Genomic DNA, 19903 nt, shown 5'->3' on the forward strand with positions numbered 1-19903 from the left:
TCTCCAATAATTTTCTCATGCATGATAGCATGGCAATCGGTCGGTATGAATTGTGATTAGACGCTGGTTTCCCAGGCTTTTGAATAGCTATTACTTTGACCTGGCGCCATTCTGGTGGCACAATGTTGTACTCCATGAAACAGTTGTACAGGTCAAGTAATCGTCTTTTAGCGATATCTGGGAGGTTTTTTAGAAGATTGAATTTGATATTATCGCATCCCGGAGAAGAATTGTTTGATGAAAGAAGAGACATAGATAGTTCCAGCATTGAGAATGGTCCACCCAAAGAACCGGGATCAAGCGTAGATTCTCGAAATAGCGGTTCAGCTGGTACGGAATCTGGACAGACCTTTTGCGAAGTTGAATATCCATCGATTGGAGTATTCTTCACTCTCGTTGGTGGAAATGCGGTTCCGCATGTTGCGGGCCGTTTTCCAAAGTGTTGTCATTGAGGTTTCTCGTGATAGTCCCTCGACAAAACGTCGCCAGTAGCTACGTTTTTTAGCCTTGAGAAGATTTTTGAGCTTTCTTTCAAGCCTCAAATACTCTTCGAAAAGCTCAGACCTTCCGTGTTTACGGAAAGCCTTGAAGGCATCAGATTTCTCGGAATACAACTTAGTACATTCATCATCCCATCCAGGAGTGGCTGGTCTTCTTATGACAGATGTACTTGGAACGCGTCGTTTCTGAGCTTCTAGTGCGCTTTTATGAATCAATTCGGTAAGGAATCGATACTCATCCAGTGGAGGAAGAATATCAGTTGATTCAATACCAATGTTTACCGCCGATGCAAATTTTTGCCAGTCAATGTTTTTCGTGAGGTCGAAAGGAACAGTAACTGGCACTGATCGTTGATAGCCGCTTTTGATTGTGGTGACTATCGGCATGTGGTCACTACCATGGGGATCTTGGATTACCTTCCACGTGGAATCTAATGATAGTGAATTAGAGCATAAAGACAGATCTATTCGACTTTCCTGACCTTGAGGTCCTATTCGAGTTACTTCGCCTGTGTTCCAAATATTCAAGTTGAAATCGTCGCACAAATCATAGAAAATAGGCGCTCTGTTATCGTCTCTAGTTTCGCCCCATGCAATACCATGTGCATTCATATCACCCAGTATTAAAACTGGGGATGATAAAAGAGAGACTGCGCTCCAAAGATGCCGACGATTAAGTGAGGCATTTGGGGGAATATACACTGAAGCTATGCAAAGGTCTTTATTCTTTACATTTACTTGGCAAGCGACGATTTCTAAACCATTAACAGTCGGAATGGGAATTTTGTAGAAAGTGTTAAAATGTTAAAATCGTGGAAGTTGATTTCATCTTCAGAAGAAAGCCATGTTTCACAGAGTGCAAATATATCGCAATCGGAGTTGCGAATTAAAAACTTAAACACGTCCAATTTATGTTTCAGACTATGACAGTTCCACTGCAGCACAGTGATTGTATCTTGTATGTTCGTATTATCCATCGAAAGATACAAGTCCTGCAAGAAGGGGCCATGAAACAGTCAATTGCTTCAGATAACTTTCAACTGTTGGAATAAAGAGGTCAATGATTGGCCTCAATGAATTCGGAATATTGAACAAGTTCAAAATACGATCCACAAGATCCTTAAAGGATATCAGTCCTCGCTTGGACGAGATTCTTAGAAGTGCGAGTAGCAGTTTTCTGCTCAGAGATATTCCTTGCCTGATGTTTCTTTGTAACATCAGTTTTAGGCAATGGCGGGAATGTCTTACTGCAACATGGGTCAAAAGGAGCAGTATAGACAGGCTGCTTCGGAATTTTAAATAATCCCCCATTACCATCAGATTTCGGCAAGCTTCTAGGGATGATTTTGTTTTCTTACGGCGCAATCCCGGGGAAGAGAGTTTCTTCCTCTTTTCGGGTACGTGTACCTCCGCAGAATCATCCATATCGGCTACGTCAGAGTCCGATTCGTCTATGGAAATGACATCATAAAATCACTTACTTGAACGGCAGCTGAAATAGCAGCCGTTGCGTTGGCAGTTGCGGATGTGTCTTGCGACTTCACCATTTCTGCATACGACTGCTTAGAGCGCTGTACTAATGAACGCTTAACTTTTTGGGTGCGCTTTTGTACACCGGACATTCTTGCAGAACCATGGGAGGGTCCATGCCACAATAAGCGCACTTTGTAACTTGTTGTTGGCAGGACTCCTCCCTATGTCTTTCAAAACATTTGCCACAACGGGGCTTGTTGTCGCAAAACTCGGCAGTGTGCCCCAACTGTTTGCAGTTGGTACAATTGAAAACTCTGGGTACAAAAAGACGCACCGGAAACAACATATTTTCGATATCTACATATTTTGGGAGTATCGAACCGGCAAACGTTACCCGTAGCGAACTTGACTTCGAATATACTTTTTTACCATCTACCATGGATGCTGAATGCAATTCCTTGCAGTCCAGATTATCCACGGTAGATTGCAGGGCATTCTTTAAACGGCCTTTTCCTGCAAGCACATCCTTGCAAGTCAGGCTCACTGCGTTAATTACGCCTTCAATCTCGACCTCCCGCGAGGGCACATAAACCAAATATTCCACATTATAGTTCTGGTCTTTTGCGATAGCATTTGCATCCTGGTATGTAGGCGCGGTTACACGTAGTTTGTTCCGATTGATTTGATGAAAATCAGTTTTCGGAAAACGACGCATCAAATCACGTTTGATTCCTAGGAAATCAATACTTTTCACTTTCTGCCGAAAGTAAACAACCCAAGGCCCAGGCGAAGAAGCCTGGTAGAATCGCGTGCGAACGACATTGTCTTTGGGAGGCGTTTCGCCTCCGTTTTCTTCGTCCATGAAATGTAATACAAAATACCCCCCAAAAAAAATAGAAGAGAAAAAAAAATAATACTAATAGGTTTTAATTATAATAATAACAAAACAAACACAAAAAAAAGAAAAAAAAGTTTTTAATAATAATTCAAACAAACTTGCGTTTCGTCCCACTCTAATGCAACGGTGCCACCCTTGCCTAACGACAGGCAGAGCACACAAAAGCTTCACCACTGGTGCGTGGATGAAAGTTAAACGAATGCAAAGAGACAATGGGATACAATCTTTTTACTTAGCCTGTTTGCTGCCTACCCGAGTAGGTAGCTTTGTCGATGACGACCTGATGCTGATTGATACTGATCGTCGTCGCAGCACTTGATGAAAAAAAAAACCAAACTAACGAGACTGCAATAGCATCGCTAGAACAGCTCGCTTCCTTAACTAGTCGGCTGGATAAATCACCTTGTAACTAGCTTTACACTCGCGTAGGCAACTTAATGATATAAAAACAACCCGCCGAATACTAAACAGGGGAAAAAAAACTCTAGCGGTATAAAGCGCGTCACGTGATGAGACACGGGAGTAAAATACGTCCGGCTCGTCCAGAAACACGACAAGGAATGATTTGTACGTTCTTTGCGCACACACATACATATAAATACGCACATACAGACATCATCTCAATTCGTTAAGTTGATTAGTTTTTTAGTTAGTGACTAAGTTGATTAGTTTATAATCATGTAAATCCCAATTTTCCTTTAAAAAGTTCATCTTTGGGGCGAACATCCAGACTTTACGTACACTTAGTGTTCGAGAAGGCAAAACCTGCCCTCCCCTAGCTATTACGAGAATTCCTTGAGGATCTCTTCCGTTAAGGTAATGAAATTATTCCACAAAAGATACTCAGAGCAATTATCGTATTGATTTTAGTTATATGTAACTACTTATCACTATTGAGGTCAAGGTAACATGGGTTTTCCACTTACCCCATCCCTCTAGGGTAAGTGGAAAAACAACTCCTAATTTTAAAATCTATTTCCAAAAACTTCAAGATACCAAAATGGTATGAATTACCGCACAGGTGGTGCAAAATTGACTGTTTTTGATAGCCCATTTTGATTGAATGCATTTGAATCATTTAAACTGGTTTTACACTAATTCAAACATGCACTATCGATTTTTCCTTTTCCACTTCCCCCAGTGTACCTTATAATTATCGTTGGCATGAAATATATGAACAAAAAAGGGGTTCTTATATTGAAAAATCCTCTTTAAAATTATTTTTTCACTTACCCCACAAGTTATTTATTTAACAAATTATTTAGAAAACCAAAAAGATTTTTTGGTTTTCTAAATAATTTGTATCCTGAAAGTATTTTTCAAAGATCTTGTTCGCTGACATTTAAAGATTGGATAGATGATTCAATGAGTCATAAATATGATCAATTGCAATATTATATTCAACTTTTATGACTTGATCAGCATTAACTATACGATTTCTTTTATTCACTTGCCCCACTGTACCTAATGTCGGAATACCAGGTTTTCAAAGTAGTCGCTTTCTACAAAATTATAATTCAAAAATTCTAAATCATAATTTCATAGACCAGCTTTATTGTATTGTATTGTATTGTTCTTTTCATATGAAAAGTAAATTGATTTCCCAAATGTAATTGGTTTATCTTTTTGTCACATATCACTATCGATTTATAGGTATTTGTTTCCTTGTTTCTCGTTTCAGCGCCATTGTATTAACAATCGACAATATCGTGAACCATGAGGGCTACTGTAGTCTGTCTGAGCAATTTCAATGAAGTGAGTCTAAAGCATAACACCAAGGGGTTCTACAGAAGATATATGTAGCAGGTATTACTTAAAATAACAATAACTTCACGATGTTAGTGATCGCCGATTGGTAGTATTCAAAAATGAGTTATTGCACTGCTATTTACCATCACCTGAACAGAGCTGTTAGTATTAATTGATTAAAGGTTAGTACATTAATCAATGCACATAAAAATGACACGCCACCGAAGCGGTGTGGCGTAGTGAAGATGCCGATATGAATATGGTGTGACAGTTAAAGTAAAATTGGGGAAGCCTATTTCGATAAGATTAGATTCACATTGTCCTACATCACAGACGTCGGGAGAATGGCACAATGTGAATTAAACCTTAAGTAAAGCAACGTCGAGTGTGATTGTAGAGCATCCGAAAGCTATATTTTTCGTAGGAAAAAGAGATGCAATAATTAGTGTACATATGCTTATATACATATATGAATTATTACAAATGCAGAAGTAAACCATATATTTACACATTTGTTGTTCCTGTTTTATGACACTTCCGCGTTCTGTCACTAGAAATCGTTATAAACAAAAAAAAAACATCATGATACTGTCCAATGAATAGTAATGTGTCTCCCCTCATCGGGTCATATCATCGCCATTATGTACGCAACATAAAGGAAAGGTTCGTCATCTATTTATGGATTTGATTAGATTTCATGACAAACAAGCCTTTCTTCTCAAGTATTATTTAATTCATTCAATAGATAGTCCCTGTAAACTATGAAATCTTTCATAGTTGTATAGCCTCTTTTGTGTGGAAATTGGCCTATGAATTAATTTATTTTGTAACCATAATCGCAAATTATTTTGCGCATTTTCAGCGAAACATTGCAATATTCCCGAGATTATTACCTTCAAAACTTGCATCGTTCTGATACTTAATCGTGTATGTGCACTATTTGTATCATTGATCATTATGCCATGTTTGTTATTATGTTATTTTCTCTTTGAACCATTATTCTGTCACGCAAAATTTTCAATCCCCAACAATCCTCCAGAATTTAGATACCTATATTATGATTGACATATGCAAATAATTTAATATTCTAACTTCCTTCGGTTCATGTAGATATGTTTTTATCAATCCAGTTCTATTTGCTGGATTTTCACATTTGCCTGTGTTAGTTGAAAGAATGGCTAATTGTCTTTTCAAGCTTTTTTAGCTGATTTACTACGCGCTTGGATCTTTTTCCAATTACGTGCTTGTAGATCTAGAGATCTTCACCGTTGAATGCTATACATCTCGTCTTATAAGCAAAGTGACCATTCAACACGAACGGAACAAGAACCAGAATGATGTTGATGACCCAGTACAATGTCTGCTATCATTACCAAAATAATTTGAAAGGAGTAGTCAATCGTATTATCTGGTTATTATCGGGCGATTGAGAAATTGTGCAATCAGATTCTTTCTTACAGCATATCATAATTTCAGTAAATGTAATTGTGTCGATTATATAATCCGGTCACTTATCACCGTTCATTATTTTCGTTTATCTCTGTTCATACCCATACGTCCCTTTCTAGTCTTAGTTATCCCTGAAATTAGTATGTTATATGTATTACACCTGTATAAGCCGCACCAATATGAGCCACGTCCGTTCAGAGGATTCAAATACGTTTGAAAACGTGATTGCGTTGTTATAGTTCTTACTGCACCATTTCATGGTGTTAGTTGTTTTGTTGATCGCATTTGTTTAGTTTTGTAATTTTTTCTTTAGGTTATACCACTGTAAATATTTCTTTTCAATAATTTATAAATAGGAATATGTTTTCATTTTTCTCCTCAAATCAAATCACAGTGTGATATATGTAGCAGAGACATTGGAAATCACAAAATAGATATTTATACACAATAGCCACGATAGCACTATATGTCATCGCTGCTGCAAACAAGATTCAATTGTCATGCAAAACACACCAGATAAGGCTTGTGGTCAACATTCGAATTTGTTGGTGACGGAATTTAATTGAGCTCAATCGAAGATAAGAGACAAGCCATCACATATATCTTCTATTCCTTATCGAGATAAAGCTAATTACATAAATGATACATAAATCGATAAAAAAAATCTAAAGTGCTGTTATACAGAAACTGGCGAACATCATTTTAATCTTCTTAGTGTGTATGAACAGTTCTGCGAATTCCTAATCCCTTCATATCTAGACCAAATAATTGGATTGCCCTAGTTTCAATTGATCTACAAATCAGGAACAAAATGTTTAAAATAAAGTACCCCTTACGCTATCATTAAATGCCATCGCAAAAGCGTTGGTGATATTCACATAAGGAAGATGACAGCTTGGGCAAGTTTTGTTTTATTGGCAGGGGGTTTTCTCAGACCTACTTATAATAAATTTGACTATTTTTTTTGTACCTACAGCAAATTTTTTTCGCCTAATTTTGAAGTTTGTTCAACAAAAACCCCAATGTCAAGAAAAGAAAAAAGCCAAAGCCTTCATTTTCCCTACATATTGTTGCTAATTGCGGCAAATTCCTTATTAACTAAAGATTTTGATATATTGAATTGCAACCAATCGCGTTGAAAGATACCCTACCCTAAAATTATCCATACACTCTGATATATTATTTGAGCGAATCGACATTTTGACATCGAAACAGCCCAAAATAACATGAATATCGATAAACAGCAACTAAAGTAACACGAACCAAAAATAGAAGGTGTACCATACAGCAGAGAGAACAAAACAGCAACGGATAATTATAATATTTACCTTCCACGCAAAACAAACTAAAACAGTAATAGAAAGCGAACAACCAATATATTATGAAGGTAATCAATTATTTGAGCAAAAGCGTAAACACTTACTTTGAAGGGACTTTTGTTTAAGCTAGAACATACCGAAGGCCTGCTTTCCGAAATGGACATCTGCCCTTATTGACTAACAAGCATGAAAGAAATTATTAATTGTTTTCGAGCGTCTTAACGTAAATTACATATGTTTTATCTACCTGGCTACAGCGTTAGTTACACCCATGCCTGGCGTATTGTAAAGCTCCTTAACGTTTAGGGTCCCCAGGTCCGACTCCCACGAAGTCGCCGGCCTCTATCCGGTTTTCCGTTGAAAATTGTTTTTGATACTCTTTCCTCCGACATTCGCACTAAGTGACCAGCCTACTGATGCCTGCCGTATTTTATACAGTTCAAAATATTTTCTTTTTTGTACACTTGATCTTCTTTTTCTTCTTTTTGGCATTACATCCCCACACTGGGACGCAGCTTAGTGTTCATTAAGCACTTGCACAGTTATTAACTGCGAGGTTTCTAAGCCAGGTTACCATTTTTGCATTCGTATATCATGAGGCTAGCACGATGATACTTTTATGCCCAGGAAAGTCGAGACAATCTCCAATCCGAAAATTGACTAGACCGGCACCGGGAATCGATCCCAGCCACCCTCAGCATGGTCTTGCTTTGTAGCCGCGCGTCTTACCGCACGGCTAAGGAGGTCCTTTCCTTTGAACGTATAGAGCCACCGGTTGAATCAGATCAAATTTTATTTCTGTCTGCATGTTGCGGGTCCTAACCCGAGCAAAATAGGTTGAAAAAATGAGAGCAAATTGATATTAAGCTCTTGTTGAGATCATACTGAAAACAATTTTATATCAATTATTATTTAATAAAAAAAATATATCGAAACATGTTTTTAATATGCATTCCACAGTTATCAGCAGATTTACATCAAATTATGCTGTCAATTATCTTAGTGAAAAGTGAGTTGTTGTTTTTAGAAGATTAAAGGCAACCTGCAAACGAAATATGCTGTTTTTGTTATGAATGTTCATAAGAATTATCTACCTAATCAAGTAGGGGAACAGACGCCTTTGGCAGGTTTTGTTCTATTATTGGCACTACCCCTACTTTTTTTTTGTTTTTATAGCATGTGGAATACCCTGTGGAATCATACTGAAAACAAATTTTGATGTCAATGGAATCAACATTACTAAGTTTTAAATTATGAGATTTTTCATTGGATATCAATATGAAAGAAAGACAGGGACACCGTCTTCGACCAGAGACCGTACAGACTGAACACTCAAACACCTAGCATGATACAACTGACAGTAAACATAACACCCAGTGGACCAGTGGAGAATTTTTCGATCACGAAAAGTTTCCTCCTTACCGAGGCGGGAGTCGAACCCACACTTCCTAGCACAACATGCGTGTAGACGATGTACGCTAACCGCACGGTCACGAAGCCCACAAAATGAGTATTCGATTTAGAGGTGAGCCAGTCTAGGGCTGCAAATCTCTCTAATAAAGACATAACAAAGTTTGCTGTTGAATTCTACCTTCCCCTCGGATATGTTACCTTGCCGCGGTGGGTCGGCTTACGCCATTAGCACTGAGATGGCAACCAAAGACATATCCTGTCGTGGTGGTATCACATGTTGACTATTTTTGTTTGGTGCCGCGTTACATATCTGGCATTGACGCACTAATTTACGGCATTTGCATGTGATCCAACGGACATCGTGTCTTGGAGCCTTGAATGGTAGTGCAGTCAGGCAGAGGCCTTTTCATCAGTGATAATGATGTAAGTTCTCTTCTTTTCGGCAATACTTTTCTGATGCGTTCCCTGTGACGATGAGTCGTAGCCACGCTTACATTTAGCTAGCTAGGCATTTATTTAAAAACAAGACAAAATTCAAGACATTCGTAGGGAATCGACTGCTGGATTCACTGAGTAGAAGTTTTTTCAAAACTAGGAACGTGGTGCCAGTTTTATTTTGTTATGCCTCACTTCGAAGAGCAATAATAAAAAATACCGCAAATTATAATGATGGTATATGAACAATCTTATGACGGCTTCATTCACGATAATTTTTACTTATAGTAGGGAATAGGCGTGATGAAGCTTCACTTTGCCACCGAAAAGTGAATCCTATAGCTGACTCATAACTGATCATTAGTACATGATAGATAATGACAGTTAGTTTGGAAACGATCAAGCTACTTATTAGAACATAACAATAGTAATACCTTGACAAAGGAATAACAATAAAATAGACTAAATGCACGAACAGTTTCCACTTTTTACAAGACATAACTTACATTGTGTTTGATAGTATTGACACAGGATGAACCAATAACTTAGGCAAGCAAAGTAATTCAAGGAACGCATACTTCATACCTTCTGACCATAAAGACAAGAATGACATCGTACAGATCAATCTATATGATTCGGCAATTGAGCCTCCAAAATAAACGGAAGATTAAAAAAATCTATATGATTGGGAATGAGATAATGGGAGAGAGTATCTATTAGAGTTGTAAATGTAATGTCTTTTGAGCCAGTTCAACAGTGTCTTAATGGACGACATGATCCTTGTACGGCTGGAAAACTGCTTCAAAAGTTATTAACTTGTCATTTTTTATAAATCGGGGATTGAACACTTTCTCATACTTGATAAAAAAAAAAACTTCCGACTCAGTTTCTTCGATGAAGCATTGGGCAACATGTTCCATGTGAGTTGATAAAACTGCTTCGGTCGATTTCGATCGCGTACAATGACAATAGACGTCTAAATAGCATAAAAACTGACAAAATAGTTTGACTCTGACAAGAAAATGACAAAAATGACTTTAAACTATAACGATGTTAGTTAGCATGAGACCTGTCTGACTATTTATGAACGTAATCCCCTCTGATTCAGTTGCAACAGCGTCTTCTTGGACGACATGTTCCGTGTACGGCTGGCAAACTGCTTCGAAAGGAATTATGCAACGGTATCATCAAAGGCCTGGTGCAGAGGTTTCTACTCTATTCAGAGTCCCGCCAGTAAACCTTCAAAAAAAAAAAAAAAAACAAAGTTTGCTGTTGAATTCTAAATTATATGAACTGATTTCAAACTAATTACTTATTTCGTTATCAAAAACTAATATAAAATTCATATTTTCAATTTACTCTCATCGACAGTACCGCCATCGGGGGTGACAATGGGTCTGGGGGGTGAGAATGGGTCATCGCTCTCACCGGCCCCCTGGAGGTCGGTTAGCAAAGTTGTTCAAAAAGGAATCTTATATTTTAGCCTTCATGCCCTCAGATACATTCAATCTAATCTACACGCATTCTAAGTAGTTGAAAGTGTGACCCATTCTCACCCCCATTTGACCCATTGTCACCCCCGACGACGGTAGATATAGCTTTCAATTTGGAATACAATCCGGACCTAGTGCCTTATTTAGCTTAAGTTTTCTTGTAGTGGCGATAAGCTCTTCGTTAGTCACTAGCGGTACCACGTCCATTGACTCGTACAGTGTAGCGGGACAGTCCGATGTGTCATGCCTCGGGAACAAACCTTCGAAGATCCTGTCCTGGCCATCATCTCCGTGGATTTCTCAGGAGGTGTGCTGTTGGTCCTAGCTATCACTATCCTGTATGCATAATCCTCAGTTTTAGAACAACAGAACAAAAGATAACAGGTCGAACCTTGTTAAAATTTTATTAGCTCCGTCCGTAGACGGTTGCACGCATTTGAAAGGGCCGTTGGTCGGACCGGAATCCATAGAACTACTTTGTTGCTAGACGGTCAAATCAGAACTAAATTTTTAATCTACATTAATTTACATTTGTGGAACGCCTAAAAGTCATGGTATGCTGGGGTTTGCAGTCGCATAATCTTCAGCACTCCTCCTCGACGGAAGAACGCCAGCTGTCTCGTGGAACCTTTTTAACTTTTGGTTTGCTAACGGCTTTGTTAACATGTCGGCCACCATGCTGTACCAAGATTATGCCTTCTTGATGCAGCTGACGAACGAAATAATACTTCGTGTCCATGAGCTTAGATCGGTTATTTATCTTGCCGGATTCCAGTTGCTTGATTCACGACTGGTTGTCCTCGTGAATTCGAATGGGTTTCGGCATGGTTACGCAGAAATTTTTTAACAAACGATCGATCTACTGCACCTCTAGACAGCACTCGGCGAGCGCCACAAATTTCTCTTCGCTGTTGGTCAATGCAACATAAGTTTTCTTCCGCGATGTCCAGTGGATTGTTCCTCTACCAAATGTCACCAGCAATCCGGAATTCGGGCCCAATCAGCATCGACGAATACCTCTATTGCCGTTTGTCCTGGTCCCAGACCAAGCTCATGATCCAGGGTGCACTTGAGATATCGGAGGATTCGTTAAGCCTCCATCCAATATGCCTGTGATGGATTGCTCATCGATCGCCCAAGGATTGATACGCTGAACGCGATGTTCGGTCGGGTGTTCACTGCCACATACAACAAACCACCAATTAGACTCGAATATTGGTGACTGTTCGGCAGTTTCTCATCCACCTCCTTTTGTTGCAGGTGGCCAGGGTCCATAGGAATTTTCGACGATTTCGCTTCGGTCAACCCAAAACGCACCAACAACTTTTGTACATTGATTTAGGGCAAGGATGTTATCGATTGTATTGTCTGGTTGTAGGTTTTCTGAAGCACTGAAATAAGTTAAGCTGTCTGCTTTGAAGTGTCGATCAGAACTGATCTATCTTTAATTTATTTCTTCTCTTCATACCTATCCGCTGTACTTCGATCACCGTTAAACGGTTTCTGATAGAGCTTTTGCTCACACGCTAAATAGATATTCATCAGCTCTTCCCCTTTGGGAAAATACTACATATTATAATTCAGATCGATTCAGAGGTATTTCAAAATGATTCTTATAATTCTATACAATGCAAATGTAACATACACATCCAATCATTCGAATTAAGCCATGTTAGCTCAAATATACAAAGTCAACATCTCGATTCGTTTTCCTCAGTCATTTAGATTGCCTCAGCATAGTGTCCTCCGATTCTGGTGTATCAACATCTTGGGCTGGATTCCTTCGTTTCCTTCTTCGTCGTAGTTCATGCTCTTGAAAACCGTGAAATTCATCACCACTAATGCTTCTTGACCGTTGTGGCTGTTGCCTCCCCCAGCCAACAATAGGTTTGTTGAAATGACTTTGGTCCTTAATGAAACGAAGTTGAGTTCGATGCGCCATGGCCGGCGCGCTTCCAATTAGAATCTGGAAAATATTTCGGGAACGTCTTTTCATGAAATTTGCTTTTAGCCATTTAGCTGTATGGTGTAAGTTATTGTTCCGAAGATGGCGGTATGGTGATGGACCTGGGAGAACGCGCGCAGGACATAATTTTACCGGCTCCGGATCTCCAGGAAATCCAGGAGGAGATTGGCCGGCTGAAGAACAACAAAGCCCCTGGGGTTGACCAACTACCTGGAGAGCTATTTAAACACGGTGATGAGGCACTGGCTAGAGCGCTGCACTGGGTCATTGCCAAGATTTGGGAGGAGGAAGTTTTGCCGCAGGAGTGGATGGAAGGTGTCGTGTGTCCCATCTACAAAAAGGGCGATAAGCTAGATTGTAGCAACTACCGCGCAATCACATTTCTGAACGCCGCCTACAAGGTAGTCTCCCAAATTTTATGCCGTCGACTAGCACCAACTGCAAGGGAGTTCGTGGGGCAGTACCAGGCGGGTTTTATGGGCGAACGCTCCACCACGGACCAGGTGTTCGCCATTCGCCAAGTACTGCAGAAATGCCGCGAATATAACGTGCTCACACATCATCTATTCATCGACTTCAAAGCCGCATATGATACAATCGATCGGGACTAGCTATGGCAGCTAATGCACGAGCACGGATTTCCGGATAAACTGACACGGTTGATCAAAGCAACGATGGATCGGGTGATGTGCGTAGTTCGAGTTTCAGGGGCATTCTCGAGTCCCTTCGAAACCCGCAGAGGGTTACGGCAAGGTGATGGTCTTTCGTGTCTGCTATTCAACATCGCTTTGGAAGGGGTAATACGAAGAGCAGGGATTAACACGAGTGGTACAATTTTCAATAAGTCCGTCCAGCTATTTGGCTTCGCCAACGACAAAGATATTATGGCACGTAACTTTGAGAAGATGGAGGAAGCCTACATCAGACTGAAGAGGGAAGCTAAGCGGATCGGACTAGTCATCAACACGTCGACGACAAAGTACATGATAGGAAGAGGTTCAAGAGACGACAATGTGAGCCATCCACCGCGAGTTTGTATCGGTGGTTACGAAATCGAGGTGGTAGAAAAATGTGTGTACTTGGGCTCACCGGTGACTGCCGAAAATGACACCAGCAGAGAAATTCGGAGACGCATAGTGACTGGAAATCGTACGTACTTTGGACTCCGCAAGACGCTCCGATCGAATAGAGTTCGCCGCCGTACCAAACTGACAATCTACAAAACGCTCATTAGACCGGTAGTCCTCTACGGACACGAGACCTGGACGATGCTCGTGGAGGACCAACGCGCACTTGGAGTTTTCGAAAGGAAAGTGCTGCGTACCATCTATGGTGGGGTGCAGATGGCGGACGGTACGTGGAGGAGGCAAATGAACCACGAGTTGCATCAGCTGTTGGGAGAACCATCCATCGTTCACACCGCGAAAATCGGACGACTGCGGTGGGCCGGGCACGTACCCAGAATGTCGGACAGTAACCCGGTGAAAATGGTTCTCGACAACAATCCGACGGGCACAAGAAGGCGAGGTGCGCAGCGGGCAAGGTGGATCGATCAGGTGGAAGATGACTTGCGGACCCTCCGTAGACTGCGTGGTTGGCGACGTGTAGCCATGGACCGAGCCGAATGGAGAAGACTCTTATATACCGCACAGGCCACTTCGGCCTTAGTCTGAATAAATAATAATAATAACGTGTCCCGTTTGTTTGAGACCGTACAGACTCTTCTGCAGCAAACATACGGCGCCACCATTTCCAACTTCGTAGCCGAGTGGTTGCCGCATATAAATCGTCTCTTCTAGATCGCCGTTCAGGTCTGCAAGTTTCACCAGCCATATTTTTCGCAATAGCGACTGTAAGTAACGCTCTGAAAGTTACCTGACCACCACTGGTGGAAATACGTCGTCGAAGTCCGTGCCGAATTTCTGGGAAAATCCTTGCGCAACTAGCCTAGCTTTGTACTTCCCAAAATTTCCATCTTGATCGAGCTTGTGCTTGAAAATTCATTTGCTGCCAACGGGTTTGCGATTGGCGGGCAAAATTGCTAACTTTCAGGTATCATGTATCTTCATTTGATTTCGTCATCCATCGCAGCACGCCACTGCGTTACCTCAGGTCCATTGGCTGCTTCAGTGAAACTTCACGGTTCCGCCATAAGCTTGTGCGTCACCCCGGTGGTTTCCCGAAATCGAACTGGTAGGGACACGGCAGGTATTTCCGTCCATCGTCGTAGGAGCTAAAACCAACGAAAGCAACATCCAATTGGTAGAACTCCACTATAGCAGAACGTTTCTCCTGAGCTTACGGATTGGTATGGATGAGTTTGGCAGAAAAGTGTCTCTTTTATTGGTTTTCGAGACTATGACCAAACACGAAAATGCCTGACTTAACCCTATTTGTCCTATTGTACGCTGGATTGGCGTCATTACTTCATAATTTTTTCTTCTTCGTTGTCATCTTTGACTGCATCACAAGTCTAATCATATGAAGATGAATCTGATTCATACTCACGTTCGTTCTCCTCCTGAACCGATGAACCGCCGTATTGACTGCTTCCGCCCAGTATTGATAACTCATTTTTGCATCGATGAGCATGCACCGAGCCATCTCAACGACAGAACGGTTTTTCCTTTCCACGACACCGTTTTGTTCCGGTGCATATTCGGCTGTATATTGGGGAGCGATTCCATTTGCTTTATAGAATCGTCCCAATCGCTTCGATTTATATTCGCCACCTTGATCGGAACGAATAACTGTCGGACACCGCTCAAAGCGATTTTCACCATACTTTGGATGATTGTCTGTCCAATTTCCTGGGAAAAGGCAGTCGAGCCATTTCTCCTTCAACATAACACTCACATGTTTTCAATACGCCACACTTCTGGATGATGACGATGGTTGCCACTATCTGCTGTATCACTTCTACGTCACGGTGACCTTATTTTCGATGGCAGTGGTGTATACAGTTCTTCTTATGTTAAGATGCCAACATACCGTGTTTCAATTGGTACAGCCCATCAATTTTGTTCGCTACTGCCGCTACGACTCCGTCACGTTGAATCACGCAATCTCTAATATTACTTCTGCTCCCTTGGCAACCAATCTTCCAACCGATATCAAGTTTGAATCCAAATTTGGGACGTAGTAGACGTCTGAAAGAGTAACCACTTGTTGGTCTCCATTCTCGTTTTGGCAAAACAGACATCCGGAACCAACTCCTTTCTCCAACGTTTCATTTCCATCCGCCAACGTAATGAAAACCGCAGAGCTTGGCTTGCAAAATGCGTTGCCTTGTCAACCGTTGCTTTAGATTTTGAATTTTTCTTCCAAATGCGGCTTGGCGCTCCATCGCTTGCTTCCCTTCCAGTTCCTGAAACTGGGCACTCGTGCTTCACGTGCCCCGGTTTGTGACAGTTGTGGCAGACAATAGACTTTTTGTCACCACCGGCACGCAGACTAGACTCACCTGGATGGGTTTTCTCTGCTCGCTTTTGTGCTTCATCTAATAGCTTCCGCTTCACCAGCTCCATGGTGAGCTCATTGTCGGATCGGCTTTCCAATGTTGTGGTTAAGGTATCGAACGAGTCGGGCATACTCTTCAACACCATCACTACCTTCAAAATGGATTCAAGCTCCTGTCCTGCGTTCGCGAGGCATGCAGACAACTCCTCCATGAGGAACAAATGGCCATCCATGTCTCCGTCATCGGTATACTCTGCTTTACACAACTTTTACAAATACGACACGCGGGTGCACATCTTCGTGTTCTGGTGGTGTTTTTTCAATTCTTTCCAGGTTTCCTTGGCGGTCTTACAGTTTTAAATCAGCGGGTGCTGGCTGTCGTCAACGAGCAAAACAATAGTGGCCGTGCTTTGGCATCTCCTCCCTTCCACGCGTCCGTCGGAGGTACTGGGGCGGCCTCTGCCACGTGTTTCCAGAGATTTTCACGCACCAACAGCATCTCCACTTTAAATTGCCAGCATTCGTATCCGTCACTCTTCAGCTTTTCCAGGCCAAACTTGCTTCCGTGCATACTACTGGGAACTTGATAAAAACGATGAAAATCTGTTTCCTAAACTTCTAGGCCCATAACCTATGGGAAATTGCCATAGGTCGGACCGAAAGCATTAAAACGACTTTGTTGCTAGACGTTCAAATCAGAACTAAATTTTATTTCTACACTAGCAGACCCGACGAACTTTGTTTCGGCTAAAATTGAGTAATTCTTTGATTAGTTTTCAAGTTATGCAGACTGTAATCGAAGATACCAACGCTGTGGAAGCGATCGTTAGCAACCATCCGTTTTTCACTTTGTTGATCATTCCATAATAGGCTTTCTTGAAGTGTAGACGTATAACTGTAATTTGGAATAAAACTTTGTTCGTGTTCGTTATACCTTCGTCGTACGAATTACTTCAGGTTATGGGCTCTACGATGAAGGAGAGTTTCGGAATACCTCAGCTAAGAGGCGATAATTTTGCGAACTGGCAGTACAGAGTTAAACTACACTTGGAGGCCGTAGAAGTATCGGAATCGCTTGAAAAAGATGTGCCTGCTGCGGATCCTGAGCGAAAAGAGTTCCTCAAGATAGATCGTAAGGCGAAGTCTACCCTAGTAAGTTTCATCACGGATAAATGCTTGGAGATCGTTCGAGAAAAGCAAACAGCTAAGGCGATGTGGAAAGCGCTCGAAGATACTTTTGCCAAGAAGTCAGTTGCAAGTCAGACCGTTTTAAGGAAGCAATTAGCAAGACTCAGAATGCGAGAAGGTTCGACGATGCGAAGTCATTTTCAAGTTTTCGATGAACTGGTGCGAGAATTGAAAACAGTGGGTGCCAAGCTACAGGAAAGTGATCTGGTGGCGCAGCTATTCCTTACATTGCCGGATAGTTTCGATCCGCTGGTAACAGCGTTGGAAAACATGAACGAAGATGAGCTAACTCTGGAAAAAGTGAAGCAAAGATTGCTAGCTGAAGAGATGAAGCGGTCTGATCGTTATGTAGATCCAATAGAAGAAAAAGCTGCAGCCTTCGTAGGTGGCATGAGAAAGAAATTCGATAAGATGCCTAAGAAGTTCACTGGTAAGTGCCACCGGTGCGGCATAGTTGGACATATGCAGCGCGATTGTCGTCAAAAATCGAAGAAAGTACAAGGTGAAGCTAATGCAGCATGCGAATGAGCAAGTCCAATAAACTAGTATTCTTTGTGGATTTCGGATGCAGTGATCACTTAGTGAACAGTAGAGATTATTTGCAAAGCTTAAGGTCCATGGATGAGCCGTTCATAGTAGATTCAAGGTCCATGGATGAGCCGTTCATAGTAGATGTTGCGAAGGACGGCGTGTCGGTCGGTCAATATGAAGGAGAAATTCGAGGCGTTACTATGGCTGGAGTGCATTTTTTTTTCTTGAGCAAGGGTAAACGGAAATCTGCAACCAGACACCTGAGGAGGTACTCAGGTAGTGTGGGGATGGGTATGTCATGTAACTCTTACCCGACCCACTAAAACCAAAACCCTTTCGCCAGTCCGTACCCCCGGCCCGCAATTAAGCAATACATCAGGGGGGACTATTGAGAACGATCACGCCTATGCTAACGCACTTGACGTCAATACACACAACATCGACTTCAAGGGTGGCTACCTCACCACCCGTCGATCGCAAGCTATGATAGTAACCTAACGGTCCGTATCATAATCTCACGTTGGAGACGAGCACCCCGACAACAACCACCGCGCGTGAACCGCAATGACCTCTATATCTACATACTGAGGTCCCCGCAGCCCACCCGCGACATGTTGGTTGTCGGGGTGAGCAAAGTGTTCACTGCATCACAGGTGCCCTTACTGCACACGTTGGTTTTGTTCAAGACGCCACCACCGCTGCAGTTTCGACATAATCTGTTGAGATGCTGTGTTCACCGCATTCCATATAGCTTCCTCCCGGCACATCCTCTCGACGAGGTTGCCCGGGGTTGTATCCATACCACTAATAAGCAGCATGGCATTGCGTTCTATCTCGAATCGCGGGCATGCGAACATCACATGCTCTGCCGATTCTACCTCACCTACACATTCAGGACACTCCGCAGAATCTGCGAAGCCAAACCTGTGTAGGAATTTCTTAAAGCAGCCATGTTCAGACAACACCTGTGTTAGGTGGAAGTTGACTTGACCATGCTTCCTATCAACCCAGTTGGACACATCTGGAATCAGTCTGTGGGTCCAACGACCTTTGACTGCGGTGTCCCATGCTCTTTGCCATTTAAGCAACGAAGCTGCTCTCTTGACACGTCGCACTTGCACCGAGTCCCTTTCGTTGTAGCACTCCACATCCTCCTCTAAGAGTATGTCGATCGGCATCATTCCAGCTATAACGCACACCGCCTCATATGATATGGTGCGATATGCGCTCGCGACACGTAAACACATCAGCCGGTGTACTCTGATCAATTTCTTTACATTGTACTCGGCTTTTAGTGCTACGGCCCATGCCGGCACGCCATAACGGATGATAGACAATGCTACGCCAGCTATCAGTCTACTCACTTGACTATGCACCGCCGATCTGTTGGACATCATTCGTGATAGAGATTTTATCGCCAATGAAGCCCGCTGACATGCATAATCGACGTGGCTCGTAAAATTGAGCTTATCATCGATCATCACGCCCAGATGCTTGAGAGACCTCACGGAGTTAACTGTGCAGGTCCCTACTCTTATCCTCGCCTGTTGCAGCCCATGACGGTTATGCACTACCACGACTTCCGTCTTGTGATGTGCAAGGGACAACCTCCTCGAGTTGAGCCATTCCTCCACTCTGCCAATCGCGTATGAAGCCTTCAGTTCGACTTCGTCGAGAGTGTCTCCTGTTACCTCCAGCATTACGTCATCCGCGAAGCCTTCTATTTTCACACCGGCCGGGAGACTTAGGCGTAATACTCCATCGTACATAATATTCCACAGAACCGGTCCGAGGATCGATCCCTGTGGAACACCCGCGGACACTACGATCGACTTTTGACCGGCATCGGTGTCGTATAACAGCACCCTATTCTGAAAATAGCTTTTCAGTATCCTGCACAGGTAATCTGGAACTCTCAATCGATGCAGGGAGTCAGCAATTGCTGCCCAGCTAGCATTGTTAAACGCGTGTTTTACATCAAGTGTAATCAACGCGCAGTACCTAATACCTCTTCTGTTTAAACCTCTCGC

At 42.1% G+C, this 19903-nt stretch overlaps 1 protein-coding gene across 7 annotated transcripts in view; it reads left to right on the forward strand.

The window, feature by feature from the left end:
• Window positions 1-7313, forward strand: part of LOC134204956 (AP2-associated protein kinase 1) — a 28098-nt gene extending 20785 nt beyond the window's left edge. For all 7 annotated transcript variants that reach the window (XM_062679767.1, XM_062679770.1, XM_062679768.1 and 4 more), the window contains one exon: window positions 4553-7313. The gene's annotated coding sequence lies outside the window, so the exon portion shown is untranslated. The remainder of the gene's footprint in view (window positions 1-4552) is intronic.
• The last annotated feature ends 12590 nt before the right edge of the window (window positions 7314-19903 follow it).

Source organism: Armigeres subalbatus, chromosome 1 (genome assembly GCF_024139115.2).
Source record: "Armigeres subalbatus isolate Guangzhou_Male chromosome 1, GZ_Asu_2, whole genome shotgun sequence".
Lineage (NCBI taxonomy): Eukaryota > Metazoa > Arthropoda > Insecta > Diptera > Culicidae > Armigeres > Armigeres subalbatus.